Here is a 24232-nt window from a genome sequence, read left to right as displayed (position 1 = left end):
TGCAATTTTAGAAGGAACTCTTCAGACAATGCTAGCATTCAAGAAGTCATATAATTAATTCTAAGATGCATAACATATTGCCCAAAGTGATGATTTATTCATAGTTTCTGAAGAATTTATTTAATTTCCTATTCTTTCCTCTTACTGATTTAAAATATTCTTAAATGAAAACTGTACACTGGACCTGGACCTAGAATAATCAAACAGCACAATCACAATGGTGACTGAGCCACAACTCTAACACTTAATAGTTATATGAGCTAGAATAAGTCACTTGAATTTCTCTGAGTTTCAGTTTCAAACTAAAAAAAAGGAAAGTAATAGTATATGCCTTGGTGAGCTAACAAGAAACTAAAAGAATCAAATTATAGCTAGTAATATTAAAGACTGTTTACCATATTCTAAGGCAAGATGTGTGAATTATCTCACTTAACACCAATAACCATAGGGCAGGTAATATTTTCATCCAAAGTTTAAAGATGGAGAAAGAAGCCTGAAAAAAGTTAGGAAATTTATCCTAGGCAGAGTTTGACCAGAGCCCAGGTCTTGAACTGAAATAGCTATTTACAATAACTATTTCTCAGTGTTCTCAATGAATTGATGAATGTAAAAACATTTTGTAAAAATTATGGAATTAATCTAAAACAAATATTATCATCAACCAAATGACCAAATCTTCTGGAAAGAAAGGCAAAAAATACATTTATGTCAGACATATGAGAGGGCTTTCCAAAATTCATGGAGGAAAAGGTGTTTGCTCTAGAGGTTAAACCCCACTTGGATGCTTGCATCTCATTACCAGAGTGCCTGAGTTCCAGTCTCAGCTCTGATCCCAATTCCATTTTCCTGCTTCTGCAGAACCTGGAAGGCAGAACACAATGACTTCAATTTTAGCTCCCTGCCAGCCACATGAGGGACCTGGTTTAAGTTCCTGGCTCACAGCTTCAGTATGGCCTACTCCGAGCTGTTCCAGGCATTTGAGGAGTATGCCAGCAGCTGGGTGCTGTATATGTGTGTGTGTCTCTCTCTGCGTCACAGATAATAAAAAAAATAAGGAAAATGTGTTATTCCAAAGAAAAAAATTTGAGTATACCTATTTTTAAATTTATATCAGTACAGAACCGGCTTTGTGGCACAGTGAGTTAAGTAGCCACTTGTGATGCTGGCATCCCATGTCTGACTGCTGGTTCAAGTTCTGCCTGTTCTGCTTCGGGGAAAGCAGCAGAAGATGGTCCAAGTGCTTGGGCCCCTCCCACCAACTTAAGAGCACTGGTGGAGTTCCTGACTCCTGGCTTCAGTGTGGCCAACCCCCATCTCCTGCAGCCATTTGCGGAGTGAACCAGTGGATGAAAGATCTCTGTCTTTCCTTTCTTTGCCACTAAGATAAATAAATGTTTTCAAAAAATTATAAAAGTATGGACTTAGAGAGGCTTAAAATATCCCACATGTGTTCAATGGAAGCCTCTTCAAGCTTGCTTTTGTGTCACTTCTGACATGTTCCCATAATGCTTCTAGCATTTCCTCATTTCCCAGCACAAAATATTCCAGGGTCATCTTATACTCTGCCACTTCTAGCCCTGGAATCAGTCACTTCTCCAAGGGGCTCTGATTTGTTTTAGTGAAGAGAGATGCGGTCTGTTCTCCAAGGTGATGTTTGAGTGAATACATGTTCCTAAAAATCACTGTGCAATGCACAGTCATTCAATAAATCAACAAGGTTTGGAGGAAAGTGGGGGTGGGGCACAAAACTCAAAACCTTCATCAGGGCACATTAAAATATAGGTAAGAATCTAAGAAAATATGTTATCATAGTTTTATACGTATTAGAAGTTTAAAAATACAAAAATATTATAATAAACATAGTACTTACCTTGAAAAAAACATTTCCTGTTCAAATGGGTTTCAGAATGGTTGTACTTTGGGCTGGTGCTGCCGCTCACTAGGCTAATCCTCCGCCTGTGGTGCCGGCATCCCAGGTTCTAGTCCTGGTTGGGGCACCGGATTCCATCCCTGTTGCTCCTCTTCCAGTCCAGCTCTCTGCTGTGGCCCCGGAAGGCAGTGGAGGATGGCCCAAGTGCTTGGGCCCTGCATCCACACAGGGGACCAGGAGGAAGCACCTGGCTCCTGACTTCGGATCAGTGCAGTGTGCTAGCTGTAGCGGCTGTTTAGGGGGTGAACAACGGAAGGAAGACCTTTCTGTCTCTCTCTCTCTCACTGTCTAACTCTGCCTGTCAAAAAAAAAATTGGTTGTAGTTTGTAAATTGTGGTGAAGCAGTCAAGAGGGCTAGTTATATCAAATTAGAGAAACTTAACACCAGATGTGAATGGGTGTGGCACACAACATAAGCAAAATATTAAGGTAGCTGTAGATGTGTAAGGTGTATGCATGTAAGCATTTTGTGTATTCTTACACAGCTTGATTCAGCTATGTACAGTAGTTTTAGTTCACCTAGTGTTTGTCATAGAAATAATGCATACATAAACACAAAATATTGTTTCACACTGTATTCCCATGTTTCTTGTTTGCAAAACAAGTGTTACAGCAGAACTTAGTATATTTAAAAAACTGTATCTTGCACACAATGTGTTCATTATTATTGGAGTGCAGATTTCCAGGCTGTTTCCATGGATAGAGCTGGAGAAACACACACATGCATGTCTGTATATGCTATAAATCAAGAGTTTCAAGAGTTTATAGTAGCATCTCCATTTCAACCTAGGGTTAATTCTAGTTTTCTCCTACTTTAAAAGTTAGAAACCTGGCTCCCATAACTTCAACAGATTTACTTATTTGATCAATCCTCTCCCTGTAACTAATATCTATGGCTCCAGTGATCCACCACTACCCAAGCAAATGCTATCCTTATCTCATTCAGGCTCTAAAACCCCATGCTGGCGTTTCGAACTGAATTACCTGGGGGAAAGGAAGCCCATTTTTTACAGTTATTTTAAAATATAAGAAAAGGAACAGATTACAGGACAAATTGAGTTTCATGTCATCTTGACTTAAATATCTTTTTATAATATAAATTTGCTCATCCTTGATAGAAAACTTTTTATTGTGGAAAATTCCACTCATAAACAAAACTAGAGAGGATAGTATAATGGATTCTAATACGCCCTAATCCACAGGAATACAACAAATAGATGGGCACAAGGGAAAAAACTAACAAAGTATACTAACTTTCTGCAGGTGGTCATTTATGTAGCATAGGACATACTGGGATCCTGCTTTTAGGCAACTTACATTTCATAGAGAGGATAAGGAAGCAATTAAATAAATTAGGACTTTTAAAATAATAAGGGCTCTACAGGAAATGAAACTAGGTAATATGATAGCATATCAAGTGCAAGGAGAATGGCTTTAGAAGAGGTGGTCAGTGGGCCACTGAAACTTAAGAACCCTGGGCTTCTTTGTCATACAATTTCTAGAAAAAAAATACTACTTATGTAAAGATCTCTCCTTAATACACAACTATTTATTAGTACTTGAATTCCTAGCATATTAATGGGCTCTTTTCATGTTCAGTATTTTTTTTTTATTAAATTTTAGGTAAGAGTTCATACGCATGTCTGAATGATATATGATCAGGGAAATGTAAAATTTATAAAAGCCCTGGATGATGCAGTCATTCAGGGAGTGAACTAGCAGATGAAAAATCTCTCTCTTGCTGGCACCGTGGCTCAATAGGGTAATCCTCTGCCTACAGTGCCGGCACCCCAGGTTCTAGTCCTGATTGGGGAACTGGATTCTGTCCCGGTTGCTCCTCTTCCAGTCCAGCTCTCTGCTGTGGCCCGGGAGTGCAGTGAGGATGGCCCAAGTCCTTGGGCCCTGCACCCACATGAGAGACCAGGGGAAGCACCTGGCTCCTGGCTTCGGATCAGTGCAGTGCACTGGCCGCTGCGCGCCTGCTGCAGCAGCCACTGGGGAGTGAACCAACAGAAAAGGAAGACCTTTCTCTGTCTCTCTCTCTCACTGTCCACTCTGCCTATCAAAAGGAAAAAGAAAAAAGAAAAAAAGAAAATTTCCTCTCTCTGTCTCTCTCTATATATAACTCTGCATTTCAAATAAATAAATAAATTTTGAGGGGTCAGAACTGTGGCACAGCAGATTAAGCCATGGTCTACAGCTCCAGCATCCCATATGGGCACCGATTCTAGTCCCAGCTGTTCCACTTCCAATCCATCTCCCTGTTAATGTGCCTAGCAAAGCAGCAGAAGGTGGCCCAGCTCTGTGGGTCTCTGCACTCGTGAGAGACCTGGAAGAAGCTCCCAGCTCCTGGCTTCAGATCGGCCCAGCCCCAGCCATTGTGGCCATTTGGGGAGTGAGCCAGCAATGGAAGCTCGTGCTCTCTCTGTCTCTTCCTCTGTAACTCTGCCTTTCAAATAATTTTTTTATAAGTGTAAGGGCAGGGAAGATGAAATTGTTATATTAACATCAAAGTAGTTTTCACAGCAAGCAAAATTATCTGGAATAAAAGCAGGCATCACATAATAAAAATGGCAATTAATCAAGAAATCACATAAAAGATAGGTTTATTTTGGTACATACATTTTGAAATCCATGCATGCAAGCATCGCCAAAAGCTGAAAAAAAATTCATATTATGAAAAAATTATGCATGGATTTCAAAACATTTTTGCACTAAAATAAGTATCTGTAATTTCACTTTTCCATGAGCTTACCAAAGTACTCTTGTACTCCTAAATGTGTATGCACCTAATAATTGAGGTTCAAAATACATGAATAAAAAACAGACAGAACTAACAGGAGAAATAGTCAAATTGGTAATTATACCCAGAGACTTCAACATTTCTCTTCCAGTCACTGACAAAATAATCCGAAAATCAGAAGGAATAAAGGGGGCCGGCGCTGTGGCGTAGCGGGTAAAGCCACCGCCTGCAGTGCCGGCATCCAATACGGGCGCAGGTTCAAGACTCGGCTGCTCTACTTCTGATCCAGCTTTCTGTTGTGCCCTGGGAAAGCAGTAGAAGATGGCCCAATGCCTTGGGCTCCTGCACTCACATGGGAGGGAGACCTGGAAGGAGCTCCTGGCTCCTGGCTTCAGATCAGCACAGCTCCAGCTGTTGCGGCCATCTGGGGAGTGAACCAATGGATGGGAGACCTCTCTCTCTCTGCCTCTCCATCTCTTTCTTTGTAAGTCTGCCTTTCAAATAAATAAATAAATCATAAAAAAGGAAGGAACACAGACAAACTCAGTGCCAACATCAACCAAGTAAACTTCATTAACATTTAAACAACACTAAAATATACTTTTATGCACAGGGAATATTTACCAAGATAAACCACAACTGGAGACACTGAAACAAGCCTCACAGAACTGAACAGAATTAAATTGAACAAGGTTTCTTTCCCTAAACCAGAAATGAATTAGAAATCAATTTTTAAAAACAAAGAGCAAATTCTCAAAGCACTTGGGAATTAAACATCAGCACATACATATACATGGATTACAAATTTTCAAATCATTAGACTATAGTAGAAGAAATAATGACACTATTTTAAACATAATCTATTCCTTACTTAGTTACAAGTCTATTTTTAAAAGTGCAATACCTCATTGTTATTAAGAACATTAATTATCATTATACTGTACAGTTCCAGTTAAGACAATGACACATTTCAACTTTCTGCATCAAATCAATGTATAAAATGCAATCACGTACTATATAATGATGACTTGGTCATCAATGGACCACAAATATAATGATAGTCCCATAAAACTGTAATGCAGTTAAACAATCCCTATAAATCTAGTGATAGTATAGCCATGTGCTTGTGTGGTGATACTGGAGTAAACAAAACCACTCCACTGCTAGTTGTATGAAAGTACAGCACATGCAATTACAAAATATGTATAGTGAATAACAATCAACTATGTTGATAGTTTATATAGTCACCATACTAACCGTTTAATCATTATTTTAATGTGTACTCCTACTTGTTTAAAAAAAAACTTTACAAAACTTTACAAAAAAAAAACAGAATGCCACGTTAACACCAGCAGCAGCCTCATTTGGCTTGTATTCATCCCATCCCTTGATCACATCAACAGGCCATATCAATTGATGCCTTCTAGGTTTGTGTGAACACCCTCTATGCTGCTCACAGAACAATACATTTCTCAGAATATACCCCTTTGTTAACAGATGCATAACTGCACTTCAGGTTCTGGCACAAGACACTTATGAATTACTAAATGTACTTGAAACATGCGTGAAATAAAAATTCTGAACAATACTTAAAAATTTGAAGGATCAAGCTGAATCTTGTCTTCCCAACTGAATTAACAGATGTTGCCTGTTTTGTTTGGAATACATGTCATTTCATGGAATTAATTATTTAGCTAATAATTTTCTTTTTTATACAATCTGGCGTTAATCCGTTTTTCTTATGTCTAAACAGCTTAAATGTCTGGAGAGCCATAGTGTAATACCCAATTCTGTTGAAAACCACTTACAAAGATATTCTTTGATGAGACAGTTTTCAAATGGACTTGGACTATTAAGCAGAACAGACACCATTCTGTCTGACGATGTGCATTGCTGAATCAAGTGTATTTCTCCACTTCAAAAGGCATTATTCAATGGAGACACAATAAAAGCATATTAAAAACTGACTCTCCCAGCATTGTTGGCATTTTGAGAACAAATAATGGGTTGGGAGCATTCCCCCTGAATCTCTCTCTCTCTGTCTCTGAAAAATAATAATAATAAAAAAAAAGTCACCTACGGGGCCGGTGCTATGATGTAGTAGTGTAGGCTTCCACCTGTGGCGCCCACAATCCATATGGGCGTTGGTTAGAGTACCTGCTGCTCCACTTCCAATCTAGCTCCCTGCTAATGGCCTGGGAAGACAGCAGAGGACGGACCAAGTGCATGGGCCCCTGCACCCATGTGGGAGACCCTGAAAAAGCTTCCAGCTCCTGGCTTTGGATCAGTGCAGCTCTGGCCATTGCAACCATCTGGGGAATGAACCAGTGGATGGAGGACACCCCTCTCCCTCCCCCCACCCTGTCTATAGTTCTGCCTCTCAAATAAATAAATATAAAAAAAATCACCTACTGGAGCCAGCACTGAGGCATAACAGGTAAAGCCTCTGCCGTGGCACCAGCATCCCATATGAGCTCTGTTTTGAGTCCTGGCTACTCCACTTCCAATTCAGCTCTCTGCTAATGTGCCTGGGAAAGCAGCAGGAGATGGGCTAAGTACTTGGGCCCCTGAACCCACATGGGAGACCTAAAAGCAGCTTCTGGCTACTAGTTTTAGGTCAGCTCAGCTCTGGCCATTGTGGCTGCTTGGGGAGTGAACCAGTGGATGGAAGATATCTCTCTCTCTCTCTCTCTCTCTCTCTCTCTCTGTGTGTGTGTCTTCCTCTCCCTTTCTCTTTCTCTTATTCTTGGTAACTCTGCCTTTCAAATAAATAAAAAATCCTTTTTTTAAAAAAAGTCACCTACTGAGAACATTATCTACCTAGCAGGAAAGTAAGAGGAAACATGCAACCTTTTTAGAAATCTTACTTAGACGTACTACGTAAGATACAAATGATCATTAAAAAAAGATATCACAGAGTAAAAAGTAAAAATGTTTGGTCACAACTCAGATTTTACATGGCATACTGAAAACAAAACTTAAGAAATCTAAAAAATACATGGGATCGATAAGACAGTCCCAAAGGAACAAATACCATATGTTCTACCTGATCGGTGACAACTGACTGAACACAAAAAAGGAAACCTCCTGAAGTGAAATGGTCACTATGAGAAATGGTGACTTGATCAGCATAGCCCTGACTGTTAATGAACAACTTAATACATTATCCCTCTTAGTAGTTTTTTTGTCTGTTCTACTTAATATGACTGGTTTAATTCTGTAATTAATACACAGTTATTCTTAAGTGTTGACATTTAACTGAAATGTGATCCCTGTTAAACATAAGAGTGGGAATAAGAGAGGGAAGAGATGTACAATTTGGGACATGCTCAAGCTGACTTGCCCCAAATGGTAGAGTTAGAAACATACCAGGGGACTCCAATTTAATCCCATCAAGGTGGCATGTACCAATGCCATCTCACTAGTCCAAGTGATCAATTTCAGTTCACAATTGATCATAATGAAAGGACTAAGAGTCAAAGGGAGCACATAAACAAGTCTAGTACCTGCTAATACTAACCGATAGAATAAATAAAGGGGAGAGTGATCCAACATGGGAAGCGAGATACTCAGCAGACTCATAGAATGGCGGATCTCCTAAACAGCACTCTGGCCTCAGAATCAGCCCTAAAGCCATTCCAATCTGGCTGAAAAGCCCATGAGAGTATTTCAGGCATGGAAAGCCAAGACACTCTGTTAAAAAAAAAAAAAAACACAACTTAAATGAAAGATCTCTGTGAGTGAGATCCCAGTGGAAAGAACAGGTCTTCAAAGAAGGAGGTACCTTTCTCTGAAGGGAGGAGAGAACCTCCACTTTGAATATGACCTTGTCTAAACAAGATAAGAGTCAGAGAACTCAGAGGGTTTCCATAGCCTTGGAAACTCATGACTGGTGCATGGGGAGATTACTGATGCCATAGACAGGAGTGTCAATTTGTAAAGTCAACAACAGGAGTCACTGTGCACTTACTCCTCATGTAGGATCTCTGTCCTTAATGTGCTGTACATTGAGACTTAATGCTATAACGAGTACTCAAACAGTATATTTCACTTTGTGTTTCTATGGGGGTGCAAACTGTTGAAATCTTTACTTAATGTATACTAAACTGATCTTCTGTAAAAAAAAAAAAAAAAAAAAAGAAGAAGAAATTATCAATTCCCAACTTGACTCTCACTGGGATACTGTGATTAAACATGACAATAGATCTGATCTGATTTCATCATCATTTAAAAAATCATCTATTATTTTTCATTTTATGCTTCTGTGTGGGAGCAACCTGTTGAAATCTTTACTTAATGTATGCTAAACTGATCTTCTGTATATAAAGAAAATCAAAAATGAATCCTCATGTGAATGGAAGGGGAGAGGGAGTGGGAAAGGGGAGGGTTGCGGGTGGGAGGGACGTTATGGGGGGGAAGCCATTGTAATCCATAAGCTGTACTTTGGAAATTTATATTCATTAAATAAAAGTTAAAAAAATGAAAAAAAATAGTATTGAGTTCCTGTGTCCCCTAAAAGGGTCTCAGGAACCCCAAGGGAGTGGGGAGTCACTGGACAACATTTCAGGAAGCACTGGTTTGCTGAATATTCTAAGCATTATGTTAAAAATTTCAAACATATTTCATTCAATTTGCATTTTAATATTCTGAAGTAAGTCCTACAGTATCAGGACCATTTCATAATGAGAGTTCTAAGACTCAGAGAATACAAAACTTGCCCACAGCAATTTAGCAATGAAATGGCAGAACCAGAATTTCAATTCTGTGTTTCTGACATGGAAGCCTACATTTGTAGCTACCTTGCAATATCCCCTCTCAAATTAAGAGATGCAGGGAAATGCAGATTAATTTATAACAAAAGTGCTAAATGAAAGATACAATATCCAATTAAGCCCAATGAGCGTATTTGATAAAAACAATTAAGCAGTTACTATGTGTAGTCTTTTGCAATAGAATGCAAAGACATGTTTGTCCTAGAAGCTCATCATTTAGCTGAGGGACCCACAGCAAATGTCCAGGGATAAATAACGATTCAGTACAGTGCAGCAGAGTAGTAGAGGATTAATAGACAGAAGTGGGCATTTCTAGTCAGGTCATGGAGCTAGGGTGTTAGTGTTTTACCTCCAAAAAAATTATCACTCATTTGCTATCCCTGTACTCTCTCAATGCCTTTCACCAGGAAGCCTAGTCAGATTCACACACAAAAAAATCACACTTAACTTACTGGTTTCCAAACTTCTGAACCTTCAAAAATAATGTTTAAAATGGATTTTCCAGACCAGACTACATCAACTAAAACTCTTATTCAATAAGTCCTGAGTATGGCTTATTAGTTAATGTGGTAAGATATTTAACAAGAAACACCCAGATGCCTCACACAATATCCTGTGAGAAATAAAGCACTCGAGTGATGCCTCATCCCAGTGTTTCTAGTTTATGCCTCAATGGAAAAGCCACCCTTCAGGGATCTTCACCAAGCACCACCTGCAGACTCTGCAAGTTAATATCGGTGAATAAAGCCAGGATCTGAAATGTTCATTTCTTGTTTCACCAAGGAGGTACATTCCGTGTCTGCTAAGATTTGAGCTTTATGGTGTCGCTCCCCCTCTTCGTGGAGGAACGACACTAAACCCTGCCTAGGCTTCATATCCGAGTCACGGCACCATTATGTCGCTCCCCCTCTTCGTGGAGGAACGACACAGGACCCTGCGCTGTTTTTTTGTCTGCTCGGCCCTTCCCGGGTTTGCTGCTGGTTCTTCCCGGGTTGGCTGCCGTCCCTTCCACCTCCGTGGAAGGGCGGTTCCCCCTGCCACATTCCCCACTTCCGCGGGGGAGCGGCACACCGCCGGCCGGCTCTCTCGGGGGCTGCACAGGTGTTCCCCTTAGATGTTCCTCCTAGATGTTCCTGGTGCATGCCGTCTCTCTCCTCCTTTATAGTCCTCTTCTGCCAATCCTAACTCGGCTGCCCACACACCGAGTACGCTGCTCTCCTCCAATCAGGAGCAGGTCCTGCAGCTTGTCAAGTTGGTGAGAGGCAGCTGGGTAGAAGCTGTTGCCTCCTCTCCCAGCGCCATATTGTGGGAGAGCAGATGCATAGAATAAGTCTTAATTCTAGTAACTCAGTCCAGTCCGAGTTGCTCCCAGTTGCTCCCCACAGATCCTCCTTTCTTTTTATTTTTGGCGTCCATTATGTCGCTCCCCCTCTTCGTGGAGGAACGACACAGGACCCTGCGCTGTTCTTCTGTCTGCTCAGCCCTCCCTGGGTTTGCTGCTGGTTCTTCCCAGGTTGGCTACCGACCCTTCCACCTCCGTGGAAGGGCGGTTCCCCTTGCCACATTCCCCACTTCCGCGGGGGAGCGGCACACCGCCGGCCGGCTCTCTCGGGGGCTGCACAGGTGTTCCTTCGGATGTTCCCCTTAGATGTTCCTGGTGCATGCCGTCTCTCTCCTCCTTTATAGTCCTCTTCCACCAATCCCAACTCTGCTACCCACACGCCGAGTACGCTGCTCTCCTCCAATCAGGAGCAGGTCCCACAGTTTATTGGTTGAACTGGAGGCAGCTGTGTAGAAGCTGTTTCCCTTCTCAGCACCATATTGTGGGAAAGCAGATGCATAGAATAAGTCTTAATTCCAGTAACTTAGTCTAGTCCGAGTTGCTCCCAGTTGCTCCCCACCGATCCCCCTTTCTTTTTATTTTTGGCATTGATACGCGCCTGTCTTCGGTGCCCCGCGGCACACACTCTGCTCTGCTTGCTAGAGTTGCCCACAGGTTCTTACAAGTCCTATCAATCAGGCAAACCGAATCCGGGTCCTCTCTTCGCCATGTTGTGAGGAGGTTTTTAGACGCTGATGCGTGCCTGTGTTCGGTGCCCTGCAGCGCATGCTCTGCTCTGCCTGCAGGTGCTTACAAGCCCTAGCAATCAGGCAAACCGAATCCAAGCCCTCTCATTGCCGTCTTGTGGGGAGACTTATTGGTGTTGATAACGTGCCTGTCTTCGGTGACCTGCAGCTCATACTCTAGTCGAGCTGCCTACTGGTGCTTATCGCCTTACTAATCAGGCAGACCGAATCCAAGCCTTCTCATTGCCGTATTGTGGGGAGACCTATTAGTGTTGATAACGTGCCTGTCTTCGGTGACCTGCAGCTCATACTCTGGTCGAGCTGCCTGCTGATGCTTACCGCCTTACTAATCAGGCAGACCGAATCCAAGCTCTCTCATTGCCATGTTGTGGGGAGGCCTTTCTATTTCTCTATTTCTCTATCTCTGGGCATTCCTATCTCTCCTATTTTACTTCTATCTACCAGCATTCCTATTTCTCTCATTTTACTTCTAAACTTCTGTTTCTCTTATCCCTGCGGCTTCCCAGCGCCCGCCCCGAGGCTGCTTCTCGGCAGCTTCCTGGCTCTGAGCCGCTTCAGCCAGCTTCTCTCATCTGCGCGGCTTCCCGGCTTCGCGCCCGCACCACGGCCTCGCACCAGCCCAGCGTTCCCTATCTACTTGTGCCCCGCACGCTCTCTCTGCGCGCGGCAGCCTCCGCGAGTCACACAGCCCCAGCTCACGTTTCCGCCACTAGCATTCAATCCAAGTTCCCCGGACTAACCTGGCGAATTCCAACCTGGCGGCCCAAGTCTCGGCCTCTGGTTCCAGATCTTCGCCTCTTGCTCCCCGGGCTGACTTGAAGAATTCCAAGATGGCTTCCGTCTCCGCCTCGGCCTGCACTCGCAGCTTCATCCTCCCTAACATTTTTCTCTACCTGGTATGTTTCCCTAAGTTTTCTTCCAACAATATTCCTCCCTCATTTCTCCTGGCCTCTCCCCACAGTCCGTATCCAAGTCTAAGTTTCTTATAGGTTTCACTTTCACTTTCAACCTGCAGTCCGTATCCGAGTCTAAGTTTCTTCTTGCTTTCACTTTAAATCCTAACTTCTTTCCCATAGTCCGTATCCAAGTCTATGCCTAGGCTTTCAATAGCTTCTTCCGGCACCTTTCTCGTCCGGCTTTCCCTAGGCTGTTTGCTAGTCTCTCTCTCCGATATTTTCCACTTCTTCCCGTTTCTTCCCTCCTAAGTTTCCTATCCGAGTCACGGCACCAATATGTCGCTCCCCCTCTTCGTGGAGGAACGACACTAAACCCTGCCTAGGCTTCATATCCGAGTCACGGCACCATTATGTCGCTCCCCCTCTTCGTGGAGGAACGACACAGGACCCTGCGCTGTTCTTCTGTCTGCTCGGCCCTCCCCGGGTTTGCTGCTGGTTCTTCCCGGGTTGGCTACCGACCCTTCCACCTCCGTGGAAGGGCGGTTCCCCCTGCCACATTCCCCACTTCCGCGGGGGAGCGGCACACCGCCGGCCGGCTCTCTCGGGGGCTGCACAGGTGTTCCTTCGGATGTTCCCCTTAGATGTTCCTGGTGCATGCCGTCTCTCTCCTCCTTTATAGTCCTCTTCCACCAATCCCAACTCTGCTGCCCACATGCCGAGTACGCTGCTCTCCTCCAATCAGGAGCAGGTCCCACAGTTTATTGGTTGAACTGGAGGCAGCTGTGTAGAAGCTGTTTCCCTTCGCAGCGCCATATTGTGGGAGAGCAGATGCATAGAATAAGTCTTAATTCCAGTAACTTAGTCTAGTCCGAGTTGCTCCCAGTTGCTCCCCACATATGGCAATAAGCCTGTGGAGCCAAAAAACTGCAGTGCTTCTTAGGAACTAAGATGTATTCTCCACACCACCTTTCGCACGTTTCTGTCACTAAAGATGGGTACAACTTATCATTTGTTTCCGGAAAAGTTAGTATTAAAGTGATAACTGAGGAAAGAGTGACACAGATACTGCCCTCAACACAGTGACTACTTCACTGATGGACCTTCTTAGAGGAGCAGCACATCATGCTGCTGCTGAGCCCTGGCTAAGGACTACTTCTCCAGCTGCTGCTGCGCTTCCCCTAGTCACAGAACGGAGGAATGAAACCGAACAGAATTAAGTTCCCGAAAACGGGTTGCTGATTTAATTATAAATTCCTTGCTCAAGATTTTGCCAATCTTAGCCTCCCACAGCCACTATCTTTTCCTTCCCCTTCTAGTCAAGCTGCACCATGACTTCAGCAAGTCCCAAGTACTTCCACTAAGGCCATATCCTTCACTTAAAAAGATTAAAATTTTTATTTTACAACTGTGTTAGTACAAAGATGAATGCTGGCTGGATTCATTATCACATATTCATCACTACACATGCACATTTTTTCTGGTTTTAAAGCAGATTACAACAGAAACATATTTCGTAGGTCCCTTGAAGTATCATGGGCCCAAGGTTCTGTGCTTACTGTGACTAATGGACGGCTGTGCTTCCAAGCCTTGCTCAAATGTCAGCAACTCTAGAGAGTCTTTGATCTCCTCTCAAAGATACCTAAAAACAGAATGTCAATTTCTTACTCTGACAGCACTTGGTTCTCTTTTCTCTGATAACATTATGTCATTGAATTACACATAAGACACTTCTCCCCTTAGGAGGACCATGGTTTCTTCACTTTTTTTGACAACTCCACCTACATAATTTGACATATGATTCTTGTAACCAAGTATTAACACTCAGGACAGAACCTCTTCTCTTCCACTTTGATTTTAGAAAGAAGGGTAAAATAGGATTTACAAAACAGAAAAGACTGATGAGTACTAGTAGTCATATACAACATTCAGATACAAAAGTTTCTGGTCGTGTTACACAAGATCATGAAAAGGGCAAATCTCTCAAGAGACAAGCTAACTGCTTCTCCTGGTAAATGAAGTATCTGAAAGATCCAACGATGAGTTGTTAATTCAGTATAATAAATAACATAATGAAGAATAAAAGTTAACATGACTTTGAAGGGCCAGACCATGGCACAATGGGTTAAGCTGCCACCTCCCGTGCCAGCATCCCATGTGGGTATGGATTCGAGACCCGGCTGCTCCACTTCCAATCCAGATTTCTGCTATGGCCTAGGAAATCAGTGAAAGATAGCCCTAGTCCTTGGGTCCTTGCACTCATGTGGGATGCTCTGCTGGAGGAAGCTCCTGGCTCCTGGCTTTGGATTGGCCCAGCTCCAGGCATTGTGGCCATTTGGGGAGTGAACCAGCAGATTAAGATTCTCTCTCTCTCTCTTTCTGCCTCTGCCTTTGCCTCTCTGTAGCTCTGCCTTTCAAAATAAACAAATCTTCAAAAAAAAAAAAGATGACTTTGGATGACCAGTCCTTAATGAACACAGGATAGAGAGAGTAGAGGTTCCTGAGGGAATTAAAGATTTGTAAGGGGAAGAAAAAAGGAGGAGACTACTTTACTATCAGTCTCTTTATGAATGGGAGTATATTAGATCATCTAGTCTCCAATCAAATCAGAACAGGTTCTCAAGAGGCAGAGGTTCCAAAAAGGAATGAAAATAGTTCCTATTGCAAGGCTGAAAGTGAAAGTGGCTACTTAAGTAAAGTTTTACTAAAGAAAATTAGCATATTTAGTCTGACTGAAAGAATTTCATTTATTGCTATTTGATTTGGTGCCTTTTGCAGCAAAATGGCCCTAATATAATAACTGGAGTATCAAATGTATAAAAAGGCGGGGCCGGCACCATGGCTCACTTGGTTAATCCTCCACCTGCAGCACTAGCATCCCATATGGGCACCGGGTTCTAGTTCCGGTTGCTCTTCTTCCAGGCCAGCTCTCTGCTCTGGCCTAAGTGCTTGACCCCCTGTAGCCTCATGGGAGACCAGGAAGAAGCACCTGGCTCCTGGCTTCGGATCAGCGCAGCACCAGCCATAGTGGGCATTAAGTGGGTGAACCAATGGAAGGAAGACCTTTCTCTCTGTCTTTCTCCCTCACTGTCTATAACTCTCCCTGTAAAATTAAAAAATAGTATAAAAGGTATAAATGTATCAAAAGTAAAAAATGGTATTAAATCTCAAGAACATTTAGAAATATTTAAAGTTGTATTGTTTTTGTTATATAGTAAAGTGATTTTTTACTTTATTATAATTCTGGAATTATAGAGTATAATATTGAAAGTTTTCAATAATGTATGAATGCTCTAAATTTCTACAGGTTTAGACTACTTAAAAAACTATAAAATAGCTAAAACTAGGAGAGCAAAGGATAGGGCAGATGTTTATGATTTATATGCTCTTCAAGAAGATACAAAAAACTTTAAAATTTTGCAATGACAAAGCCATGTGGGTTATCAGTAACCCTAAAACTCTGGAAAGTTCCTAAAATATAGGACACCTGCTATGATAAAATATAAAGGTAAAGAAAATGCTCTCCATTCAGCCACCCAGTTATTTTATCCATTTAATCATAAAAATTGATGATAAAATAAAAATGCTTTAATATTAAAAGTCTTGGGGGACACTTGGTAATTCTCCTGATCTGTGTAAACATACCACCTGTCTAAAACACACTAGTCTATAAATAATCATAGCTCTTCCCATCCCCAAAATGGAAACATCATTTCAGGATGAAAGCAAAGCAAGACAGGCAACTGTGTTAACTTGAAAAACACTCTGAACTCTATTTTAGGACCAGCATTCTGATGGTCAAGCATTGACCTTTCTTAGGCAAGATTTTTCAAAAGAACAGTCAACTCCCAGGTTAATAAAAATTATCAGTTAAAAACAAATCAGATAAAATTATACTTGTGTTCAACTTAGTTACTCTATGTGTCAGATCATTTTACACCACAGGCAAATATGAAATACATAGCCTCATTTCTTAACTAGTTCTTCCCTAATGAAAGTTCTAAATAAAATATAACTAGATGTATACATTAAAGTAACATTTCAACTGCTTCTAGCTAAACTCTCTTCCTTAAATTTTACTGTTTCAATGTTTGTTGTATAAGATGAAACATAAGCCCTATTAATAATGTGTCTTAGAAAGGCACATCTGGCCAGCGCCACGGCTCACTAGGCTAATCCTCTGCCTTGCGGCGCCGGCACACCGGATTCTAGTCCCGGTTGGGGCGCTGGATTCTGTCCCTGTTGCCCCTTTTCCAGGCCAGCTCTCTGCTGTGGCCAGGGAGTGCAGTGGAAGATGGCCCAAGTGCTTGGGCTCTGCACCCCATGGGAGACCAGGATAAGTACCTGGCTCCTGCCATCGGATCAAGCGCGGTGCACCGGCCGCAACGCACGGGCCACGGCGGCCATTGGAGGGTGAACCAACGGCAAAAGGAAGACCTTTCTCTCTCTGTCTCTCTCTCTCACTGTCCACTCTGCCTGTCAAAAAATAAAAAAAAAAAATTAAAAATTAAAAAAAAGAAAGGCACATATTACATATATTAGAACAATGACTTTAAACCTATGGTGCACATAAACAGGGGCAAAAAGACAACTAAAATTCAAGCAGGCAAAATTTCTTTCCTTACTTCCACTATCCAAAGTTATATTCCAGACTAATTTAAGAACTACCAGAGTCCACACTTAGTCTGTCATACCCAACACTCTTAGACTTACTGGCTCTATGTCAAAGAGACCAAAAAAAAAATGGATTGATAAAATTATCTAAGACCTGAAATTTTACAAATTGGATTTCTCCAGAGCCAGAGCAGGATAGAAAATATTTCTATATTTCTTTTAAATTAAAATGACATCTAACCACTTCATGCTGATTTTACCCTCTGATCAATTCTTTTAAATTTCATTTTTTAAGATTTATTTATCTATTTATGTGATAGGCAGAGAGGGAGAGAGAAACAGAGACCATGAAAAGAGGGAGATCAATCTTCCAACCACTGGTTCACTCCCCAAATGGCTGCAACAGCTGGGGCTGGGTCCAGGCTAAAGCCAGGAGCCCCGAACTCCATTTGGGTCTCCTATACAGATGGCAGTAGCCCAAGTACTTGGCCCAGCTTCCACTGCCTTCTTAGGCACATTAGCAAGGAGCTGGATGGAAAGCAGAACACAGGGGACTTGAACCAGCACTTTAATATGGGATGCTGGCTTCCCATGCAGGATCTTAACCCACTGCGCCACATCACTGGCCACATATCTTTCAAATTTCTAATATGGATGGTATTCTGATATTCAATGGATGAATGGGTAAAGAAAATCTAGCATATATACACAATGGAATATTATTCAACCATTAAAAAGAACATTTGCAGAAAAATAGAACTGTAAGCCACTGTGTCAAGTGAAATAAGCCAGACACAGAGAGACAAGTACCTCACATTTTCTCTCATATGTGAAAGTTTTAAAAAGTTGATTGGAATTTAGAATAGTGATTACTAGAAGCTGAAAGGGGAGTTGGACGGATAAGGGGGGATTGTATAATGGTACTAAAACACAGTTCCACAGAAGAAATAAGTCCTAGTGTTGCACAGGCTATAGTTCACAATAATGTATAATACACTATTAAAGAACTGGAAGATAGGAATTGACAGGCTCCAAAGATAAAGAAAATATAAGGAAAATACCACTTGCCTAATTTGATAAGCTTATGCTGCATATATATATATTGAAATACTGCACTATACCCCATAAGTGTAAAGTATTACATATTAATAAAAAATGTTTTAACTCAGACACGAGCATTTGACTCAGTGGTTTAGACACCACTTGGAATGCCTGGGTCCAAGTACCAGCTCTGCCTCTGATTCCAGCTTCCTGTTAATGCACACCCTGAGAGGCAATGGAAGACGGCTCAAGAACTTGGGTCCTTGCCACCTGTATCTGAGACCAAGACCGAGCAGACTGAGTTCCAAGTTCCCAGCTTCAGCCTGGCCCAGCCCCAGCTGTTAGAAGCATTTGGGAAGCATACAGATGTCTGTCTATCTGGTCTACTTCATCTTTCTCTGTGTGTCTTTCTGCCTTTCAAATACAAGTTTTTAAACTTAATTTTTTAATTATTTAAGTAATTTCTTAAAAATATTTTAAGAAAACCTAAAACGAAAGAAATTGTACACTACCTTGCACCAGTAGTTTGAGCAATTTCCAACAGATTTCAGGTTAGGTTGTATTTCCCTCATAGATGTAAAACGTCCTGAGGCTTCTCCTGTAGCACACCAGGGTGTCTCTGCAAAGTCTGACTACCTTAGGTATAGTAGCTACATCAGCACTGACTATTCTATTTAAGGCAAATGACAGAAACTGAACAAGTAACAGAAAGTGAGCAAAGCAAAGAGAGGAAGCGAGGGGCATACAGGGAGAGTAACAGCACACAGCGGATGGATAATAGCAGGGGAACAGGCTGGCGCCGAAGCTCACTAGGCTAATCGTCAGCCTGCGGCACCGGCATCCCAGATTCTAGTACCGGGTGGGGCGCTGGATTCTGTCCCAGGTTGCTCCTCTTCCAGTCCAGCTCTCTGTTCTGGCCCAGGAAGGCAGTGGAAGATGGTCCAAGTGCTTGGGCCCTGCACCCGCATGGGAGACCAGGAGGAAGCCCTTGGCTCCTGGTTTCAGATCTGCGCAGCGCTGTCCTTGGCAGCCATTTAGGGAGTGAACCGACAGAAGGAAGACCTTTCTCTCTGCCTCTCTCTCTCTCTTACTGTCTAACTCTGCTTCGTCAAAAAAAAAAAAAAAAGTGGGGGAACAACAGTGAGCAACAAAAAGAGCTTCTAACAGAAGACAACAAATCAAAAAAGACAAAGGCAAAAAGAAACAAAGATGGCCAAGGAGCAAGAGACACCCAGGGAAAGACAGAAAGAGGACTAGGAAGAGAATAACAGGGAGATAAAAGGGCAGACAGGAGCACCACGGAGACAAACTAAAAGGAAAAGTGAGACAAAGAAGGACCAAGTGTCAAAGAACAGGAAACACCTGAGGATGGGGAGGTAGAGGGGGTGCTGAAACAGATAAACAGGGCCATACAGGACAGCATCAGACAAAGGGGAGACACAATTAGCAAGACAGAAGAGAAAGGGAGAGGAGAAACTCAGAGAGAAAGAAAGGCAAGGACAGAGAAGAGGCAGGAGAAAGAGTAAGAAAGACACAGAGAAGCAGCAGAGGACTTGTGAGAAGAGGAAATGGGAAGAAGCTTCCCCTCACAGTACCCTAACCTTGGGGACCAGGGAGTGCACTCATCAATTCAGTACTTGAAGGCATGTTCCCTACAGTCTACTCATACATTAAAAAGAACTATGAATTATCACAACCAGTATTAATGTCACTGAACTCTGTGTATAGGGGGATTTTCTGGCCACAGGGAAGGCTCTGCATATTATTAGCCAATACAAGCCACATTCTCTCTCTTACTTTAGGTATTAGTATTCTCATAGAGAGAATTTCATAGAGCTTTGTGAAGTGTCTCTGCTCCATGCACCCAATACAATGCACTAATAATTTGCTTTTCCTGGAAATCCTATGGCTGCAAAAATTACATACAAATCAATTTTAAAAGAGGAAAACAATAATCTTAATGTGTTATACTTCAAGACATACGAGCCACACATTTTCTTTCAATATAAGACTAGCATTCCTTTAGTATATGGTTTTTTAGCTTTGATTAAAATTTTAAAGCAAAAAATATGTCCCCAAATGCCCAATGCCCAGCTTCAGCAATTAACATTTTACCCAAACTATCACGTATTAATCATCAGAAATAAAACTAGAAATATATTCAATTATTCTGTCTCATAAATTTTAAAAATGCAGTTTATTTAGACACATTGAACTTTCAATTATTTGACTGTTAATCATTATGAAATTATCATACAAACATTTAACTAGTGTTGCTAGAACTAGAACGTCTGTTCTCAGACTCAATAAATCTATTTCTATGTATTTCCTGGATATCTATATATCCCAGGATTTATATATATTTTACAAATCAGACTTTTCAAAATCTGTTCTAGGAAAATAAAGTGCTACCCAAAATATTAGAATTATGTAATAACTCCAAGTTGGGAAATAGATCACAGTTTATCTAATCCATTTATTCTCAAACATTGCTGTACCTCATAATGACCTAAAGAGCTTTAAAAAGCGCTGATATCTAAGATTCCAATTCAGACAGTTTTTAGTGTATACAATCTAGATATCAAGTTTTTTTTTCAATGCTATTTTGGTGGTTCTAGGCACAACCACAGTTAAGAATCACTGATCTAATCTATCTTCCTTCCAAATGCAGAAATCCTTTCAAACATCCCTTATGAAGAAGATATCCAATACCAAAACTCATTACATCTCCATCAGTCTAATAATTTGTGGGCAATTTTAAATACTTGAAAGTTTTAATAAAATTTGCCACTTCATAGCCACTGATACAAACCCTGTCTTATACGATCATATAAAACAACTATACTTCTTATTACAATTATGTACTATCCTGTAAATACTCCACATTAAACTTTTCTTTAACCATAATCTTTACAATGATTTTCAGACCCAATCACATATACTGATTACTCATTTTTTAAAACAGATTTATTTATATATTTCTTTGAAAGGCAAAGATACAGAGAGAGAGAAAGAGAGATATTTCCCATCTTCTGCTTCACTCCCCAAATGGCCACAATGGCCTGGGCTGGACCAGGCAGAAGCCAGAAGCCAGGAACTCAATCCAGGCCTCCCACATGAGTAGCAGGGGCTCAAGCACATGGGTCATCCATTGCAGCTTTCCCAGGTGCATTAACAGACAGTTAGATCAAAAATGGAGTAGCCAGGACTTGAACAGGTGCCAATATGGGTGGCTGGCATTGTAGGTAGCAGCTTAACCCACTACTCACAATGCTGGCCCTTGCTCATTTTTTTAAAATATGGTAACTATAATCTTACCCGATATTCCAGAAAAGGACACTCTGATCAATTACCTACACCATAATATCAACAAATTTTTGTTCTACGAAACTTAATATATAACATTAACTACTTTTAAAAGTTTTATCTTACTACTGGCTCATACCAAATAGATAAATCCCCAAATATTTTTCTTATTATCTGTAATCACACTATACCAGTATTCTACCCTACATGTTTTTTTTAGTTTGTTTGTTTATTTTAAACTTCACATCCACTCAACTCTCTTAAACTCAACTATGGTAATGGTCAATGTTCTCCAGGGTGATGAGCTGATCTGTCATTTTTGCCAATTTCTATAGTGTAAATACTCACATTATGACCAATTTCAAGCTATCAATACTTAAAACAGATGCAGATAATCATCGTAAGTTTGCATGAGTCAACTCCAGACCACTAAATTTATCGTTCTTAGCTATAAGTTTTCCATCACAGTGTCTAAAAAGACATTTGAAAAGTAACATTTCCAGGGTCCAGCGCTGTGGCATAGCGAGTAAAGCCACCACCTGCAGGGCTGGCTTCCCAAATGGGCACCAATTCGAGACCTCGCTGCTCCACTTCTGATCCACCTCTCTGCTATGGCCTAGGAAAGCAGAAGATGGCCCAAGTCCTTGGGCCCCGGCACCCACATGGGAGAACCGGAAGATGCTCCTAGCTGCAGATCAGCACAGCTCCAGCTATTGCAGCCCGTTGGGGAGTGAACCAGCGGATGGAAGACCTCTCTCTCTCGCTGCCTCTCCTGTCTCTCTGTGTAACTCTGACTTTCAAATAAGCAAATAAATATTTAAAAAAATAAAAAAGTAGAAAAGGGAAGAGGAAAAAGAAAACATTTCCCAACTCATCCATCCCTAAAATTCTGATGTACTAGGTATGCAGACTTGAATTCAAGTATATGTTTAATAATCTCTGGGAGGTTCTGAGGTACAAATTCAGATAAAAACACATCCGCTGCAATAAATCTACAAATACCTTTTGGTTTCAAGCTGCTCAATGAGCTACAAATCCCCCCTAATTACAATATTCAGCTCACATATTTTCATCCTCCACAAGCACAGAGTGAAAAGTTTAAAAAAACTGTCTTCTTGAAATTTAAGCCTACAGCATGCTCCTAGTCAATTCAGAAGGCTAGCTTCAAAAGAAATGAGCTCCTAGAAGATGAGCAAACCACTGAATACTCAAAAATAACCCATGTAAGGAGGGTCCACATGTAGGGAGGAAGGGATGGCTGGAGGACAAGGACCACCCACATAGTGGAAAACTAGGAAACTGAGTAATGCACCTAATCCATCGACCTGAGGAGAGCAAATGGCACCTGAAGACCTGGAGGCAAAGAACTGAATTCCAGAGAGGAAAGAATCTTACAAAGATGAGCTGACTCTCTGTAGCTACTTAGCTTTGCACATTTCCCAGTTTGGTAGTCAAGCATGAAGTCTACAACTTGTACTCTGTACATGAAGAAGGCTCTATCTATTATATCTATTCAAAAAAATTGAACTTATAGTTAAAAAGAAATGAAAGAAAAATTTAAAATCTCATAAATAAACTACAGGTCCAGATGGTTTCACTGGTGAATTTCATCTAACATTAAAGAATAAAAATACCATGTCTGTGGCCAGCGCTGTGGCACAGCAGGTTAAAGCCGTGGCCTGCAGCACCAGTACCTATGGGCTCTGGTTCAAATCCCGGCTGCTCCACTTCTGATCCGGCTCCCTGCTAATGCACGTGGGAAAGCAGCAGAGGATGGCCTAAGTCCCTGGATCTCCACACCCATGTGGGAGACCCAAAGAAGCCCCTGGCTCCTGGCTTTAGCCTGGCCCAACCTGGTCATTCCAGTCATTTGGGGAGTGAACCAGCAGATGAAAGAGCTCTCTCTCCTTCTCTCTGTAACTCTTTCAAATAAATAACTAAATCTTAAAAAAAAATCATTTCTATAAATACTCTTCTACAAAACATACAAGAGGGAGAAACAAGTCCAAAGCCATTTTATAAGGAAAATAGAACCCTGATTCCAAAACAGAAAAAGACATTACCAAAAAAAGGAAACTAAAGACCAGTGTGCCCCATGAACATGGACACAAAAAAACCTCTGTTCAATTTTCACAAATCTAATTTAGCAATACATAAAACATGATGTCATAACCAAGTGGGATGTACCCCAATACAAGTTTGGGTTTAACAATGAAAAGTAAATCAATGTAATTTACCATAACAGCCAATTAAAGAAGAAAAAAACTATACCACCATCTCAATAAATATGGGAAAAGGATTTGACAAAGTCCAACATTCACTGCTGATAAAATCTCTAAATAAAGTAAGCATAGGGAGCAAATTCTCAATGTGATAAATAAGATAAACAAACAACTACAGTTACCCATTCCCCAGTGTCTCCACATTCACTTCTAAGATTTTATATTACCTAAGTGTTACTTCTTCAGAGTATTACTCAGAAAGTACACAACAGATCTGAAAATCACAGTAATAGCAATAATAATAACAATAAATTAGAATTGCACTGTGTTACTCCCCAAATTGCATCATTATCTCATTTATGAAGCAAAAATTATTAAGGGTTTAATGACAGTAAGTCCCCTTATAAATTTTGCATATTGTTCATTATTCTTTAACACCTCTTTTTGAAAACATTCTGATCTCCTGGGACTAAAGCTAAGACTGATTCTACTCTTAACTCTTAGATCAAAAAGTTTAGAAGGCTAAAAGTAATTACTAGCCTTGAGTGCAAGGTCTTCCAAATCCACCAGGTACCCTATTGATCAACACAATTAAGAGAGAGAGAGAGAGAGAGACAAAGGTC

The 24232-nt window shown here is 41.3% G+C and overlaps 2 long non-coding RNA genes across 2 annotated transcripts in view; one reads left to right on the top strand and one right to left on the bottom strand.

Annotated features, from left to right (window-relative positions):
* The window catches only part of LOC149123446 (uncharacterized), a 231943-nt gene that overhangs the window by 43213 nt on the left and 164498 nt on the right, over positions 1-24232 (top strand). The window lies entirely within an intron of this gene.
* The window catches only part of LOC149123449 (uncharacterized), a 48054-nt gene that overhangs the window by 23372 nt on the left and 450 nt on the right, over positions 1-24232 (bottom strand). Inside the window, exon 2 of the long non-coding RNA XR_016216059.1 lies at positions 800-861. This is a non-coding gene — a long non-coding RNA (uncharacterized LOC149123449). The remainder of the gene's footprint in view (positions 1-799; positions 862-24232) is intronic.

This window comes from Oryctolagus cuniculus, chromosome 11 (assembly GCF_051225735.1).
Source record: "Oryctolagus cuniculus isolate XC-2025 breed Fujian yellow rabbit chromosome 11, ASM5122573v1, whole genome shotgun sequence".
Taxonomy (NCBI): Eukaryota; Metazoa; Chordata; class Mammalia; order Lagomorpha; family Leporidae; genus Oryctolagus; species Oryctolagus cuniculus.
The sequence above is the reverse complement of the archived record's forward strand: the minus strand, read 5'-3'. Positions and strand labels throughout refer to the sequence as shown.